The sequence below is a fragment of the Pteropus alecto genome, unplaced genomic scaffold (assembly GCF_000325575.1).
Source record: "Pteropus alecto unplaced genomic scaffold, ASM32557v1 scaffold161, whole genome shotgun sequence".
In the NCBI taxonomy this organism is placed as follows: domain Eukaryota; kingdom Metazoa; phylum Chordata; class Mammalia; order Chiroptera; family Pteropodidae; genus Pteropus; species Pteropus alecto.
Window position 1 is genome coordinate 9,727,727 of NW_006432943.1, and position 4,738 is coordinate 9,732,464.

At 32.3% G+C, this 4,738-nt stretch overlaps 1 non-coding gene across 1 annotated transcript; it reads left to right on the plus strand.

Annotated features, from left to right (window-relative positions):
* The first annotated feature begins 798 nt into the window (after positions 1-798).
* LOC112476369 lies at positions 799-902 on the plus strand. The gene has a single exon (XR_003045042.1). It is a non-coding gene; the product is annotated as a U6 spliceosomal RNA (small nuclear RNA).
* Positions 903-4,738: the final 3,836 nt, after the last annotated feature.

A 4,738-nucleotide genomic window follows, 5' to 3' on the forward strand; every position in this document is an offset into this window, starting at 1 on the left:
AATTGGGTCTAGTCATACAGTGGAGTGCTATACAGCAAATGACAAGGAACAGGCTCCTGCTACATAAACCAATATGGAGAAATATCACAACATAATGTTCAGTAAAGAAGCCAGACACAAATGAGTACATACTGTATAATCAATTCCGTTTATATAAAATTTAAGAGGCAAATTTAATTTATGGTATTAAAGCTTTATTTAAAATATTTTTGTAGTATTATCTCTGTAATCAGAAAAAATAATTCTAAAGTTTATCTGGATGAATAAAGAGGTAAGAAAGAGAAGAAAAAAATTTAATGTTAATGCTAACAAGGAGTATCTTCCTTGATCTAGTTGTAAAATGTTATAACTTAGAATAATTGAAACAATTTTGAACTGGTTCAAAAGGGAATTCAAAGGAATGGAAAATTTTTTATAAAAGATGCTAACCATTATAAGATTTACATGAAATAATTTACTAATTATAAAGTACTGTCTTCAAATGAAGCATGTACAGCTATATGAGTTATTATCATTAAAAACACTTTATTAAAGTATATTCATTTAGAAATGTACACTTGAGGATTAATTATACATATTGGTCAAGAAAGCCCTTTCTCATATTCCTTCTAATCTCTACCCCCTCCCATTTCCCCAAACTAGCTACTATACTACTTTCTAACATCAAAGATTAGTTTTGTCTGTTTTTAATTATGTATAACTGGACTATTAATACTGTATGTATTCATTTGTATCTACCATTTTTTGCTTGCCATTATGTTTAAGGTACATTTAAAATAATGTCAAAATGACAAATTAGTTCTCACTTTGGCAGCACATATATTAAAATTGGAATGATATAGAGATTAACATGGCCCCTGCGCAAGAATGACACACAAATTCGTGAAGTATTCCATATTTTAAGGACCAGAGGGAAAAGTCACAAAACCTAACTAAATTCAAATAACAGACAGAAATGCAAGGACAAGGAAATGATGAAAACACCGAGCTACCAGAAAGCAAAAGGTAAAATGACTATAGGAAAACCTCACATTTCAATAATCGCCCTAAATGTAAATGGACTGAACTCACCAATAAAAGGGCACAGAGTTACAAATTGGATTTAAAAAGAAAGAAAAAATGGAGAAAAAAAATCCAACCATTTACTATCTTCGAGAGACACATCTCAGTTCCAAAGACAAATATAGACTTAAAAGGAAAGGGGGAGAAATGATATTTCAAGAATTCAGAGAAAAGTAGGAGTAGTGGTGCTAATATCAGATGAAATAGACTTCAAAATAAAAAAGATAAAGAAAGATACTGAAAGACACTTCATAATGATAAAAGAAATCATGCACCAAGAAGACATAACACTTATCAATATTTATGCTCCCAATTAGGGAGCCCCAAAATATATAAAACAATTACCAACAGAACTAAAGGGAGAAACAGACAAAAACACTATCGTAGTAGGAGACCTAAATACCCCACTGTCAGATATGGACAGATCATTCAAACAGAAAATCAGTAAGGAAATAACAGCTTTAAATGACACATTAGATCGACTGTATATAATTGACATTTACAGTCTTTCATCCCAAAACAGCTGCTTATTCATTTCTCTAGTGCACATGGAATGTTTCAAGGACTGACCACACACTAGGACACAAAACTAGCCTCAACAAATATAAGAGGACTGAAATCATACCAACCATATTCTCTGATCATGTTTTGAAGCTGGAGGTCAACTGTAAAAAGAAAGTGGGAAGAACCACAAATACATGGAGATTAAACAATGTCTTACCGAATAATGACTGGGTCAGAGAAGAAAGAGAGATCAAGAGATACATAGAAATGAATGATAATGATATTTCAACATATCAAAACTTTTGGGACACGGCAAAAGTGGTCATAAGAGGAAAGTTTATATCATTATAGGCCTATCTCCAAAAACAAGAATCCTCCTCTTTCCAGACATTGTTATCTTAATTTGTTCCTATGTATGCTGAACATTCATTACTATTTTGTTTAAAAAGTTAAATAAAATTGACAAACCTCTGGCTAGACTCACTAAAGAAAAAAGAGAAAGGATGCAAATAAACAAAATCAAAGATGAAAGAGGAGAAATTACAACAGACACCACGGAAATACAAAAGATCATACAAGAATACTATGAAAAAGTATATAACACCAAATTTAATAACAAGAAGAAATGGACAAGTTCTTAGAAATATACAAACTTCCTAGACTGAATCAAGAAGAACTGAAAAATCTAAATAGATCAATCAGTAGTATGGAAATCAAAAACCTATCAAAAAGTAAAAGTCCAGGACCACATGGATTTGCCAATGAGTTCTACCAACCATTCATAGAAGATTAATACCTTTCTTCTCATACTCTTCCAAAAAATCAAAGAGGAGACAATATTTCCTAACATTTTATGAAGCCAATAAGAAATCTATCTTAAGACAGTAATCTAAATTTTAGACAAATATTTGTATATATAGTTATTTCGTAACATATAAAACAATCTAAATTGAATTGCCTTAAGGTGAATTGCCTTATAGATGATAAAAGTAAGGTGAATTGCCTTATAGATGATAAAACATTCTTTGAAATATTATGTAGTCTTTAAAATCATGCTTTTAATGAATGTTTTGATTATAAAGAGTGTTTGAGTGTCTAATGTTAACTGTAAAACAAAATTTAAAAAAATATCTCTTGTGACTGTTTATGCATATGTGTATTTGTATAAAGAAATTTGGACAAAATTGCTTCAGCATGATGACTGAGATTGCCTCTTTGATGTTGGTGAGATTAACAGTGGCTTTCATTTTCTTCAATGTAATTTTCCAGATTTTCCAAATTTTCTACCCTGAGCTCTTTCAATCTTTTCTTTAGTCAACAAATATTTATGCAGCAGGAACTACATAATTAGAAGAAGGTTGGAGATGAGAGAGCTTTCAAAGCAGCACGTTATAGCAAAGGAAGGAAAAGTTTATGAGAAAAAATTCAAACTGTCCTTCCTGTTTTAGTCACTACTCAAGTCTTCCTTTTACAGATTCCATTTCATCATCGTGCTACCGTGTTCCCTTGTATTGTCTTCAGTTTTGCCTGGGCTCTCTTTCTCTGGACATTATGCACATGTGTCACTGAATCCAATTTTTGTTCTTAAACGCAAACACAAAATTAATCGATGTATTTTGTACAAATACAAAAATAATTGCTGCCTGAAGAGGAAATAATTGTCACATATTTCATAGTAAGATCAGCTTTTACCTCTGCAGTGTTTTCATTGTCTGATAGAACTAGACTATTTTTAGAAAACACTAAAATAAAATTTTATCTTAAAACAAAATAAAACCAAAGACCTGCCTCTTACCAAAGGAGGAAGTTAATTTTTGCTGATATTCATCTTCCATCTGTGCACATTTTAAGTGAGTTCAAGTAATCTTGCAATAGGCTTCATCTCGAAATAAGCAAATAGTTATTTGTACCCATCTGTCTCCTCTGGCACATATGAGTGCTGTCTGGTCTGGAGAAGAGTGATTTGTTCCTATACCCAAAGGGTTTAAAATGCATTTAAAATGTGATTTATTCTATCATTTTTTTCCCAATGTCTTTCTGAAAACATTGGGCCTGGTGTAGGTTTGGGCATTAGTTAGTCCAAAATCCAGTTCATTAGTTTTTCAAGCAGAAAGTACAGGTAATTTCCTCAATCTAATTCAGAAATGATAAAATTGTAACTGAGTTACCCAAGCACAAATGTCACTGATTCATTCTCACATATTCTTAGTCATGCATTTATTGTCTATTTAAGTCAATAAAATAATAATTAATCAATAAATAACACTGTATTATATACTTTCTTTGAAAGCAAATTCTGCTGCTTTCCAACAACTATCCTAATGTTACTTATTCCTTAGGCAATTGCCTCCAGGACCTGATATTAGATGCTGAAACATTCTCATTTCCTGTTGAATAAATTTAAAGTCAACAATGCTATGGCCTCAGGGAGGAAATGGCACAGCTACTGGGATGCACAGCCTATTTATTTAGTAAGGTCTGATTATTCTGCAGCGCAGTACTAGGAAACAGGATGGTCCCTACAGCCATCCACTTTCCCCTTTTTTTTCCTTTTCTACCTAGACCCCTGAGGCTGTATGCATCTTTTGGCTCATGCTGCTGGCCAGCTCTTCCTGTTCTCAGTGCTATTTATCTAAGTGTTCTCTGATAATCACTTTGTAACAGCAATGCTTTGTAAAAATTTGTGGTAAAATAGCATTCTAGGATGCATTCTTATCTATGTACCAACCTAACAAATATTAAATGTTGCAAAAATCACCATGCTAAATTAAATAAAATCAGAACTCAAGATCAGAAATATATTTACTTTAATTGACTTGGGCTTCTCCTTGGCATTGCCTAAATTTAAAAAATAAATAAATAAAAATAAAACACTTGTATTTCCTTCAGGGTCCAAAGCAAACATATTGTCAAATAGTTGTCTCTATTTTCAAAATAAATTTGGTATCCAAGACTGGCTTTCAGTAGACTGTTGTATCCTCAATGCCTACTTTTTCACCGTTTTCATTACTATTACCCCAAAAAAGCCACCATTATTTACTGTCTGAATTCCTTACTGGGTTTCATGCTTCTTTTCCTGGCTTCCCTATAATACATTCTCAGTGGAGCAGCTAGAGTGATCCTATTAAAACATGTCAGGTCATGTTAAGACCCTCCAAAGTTTTCCAACTCA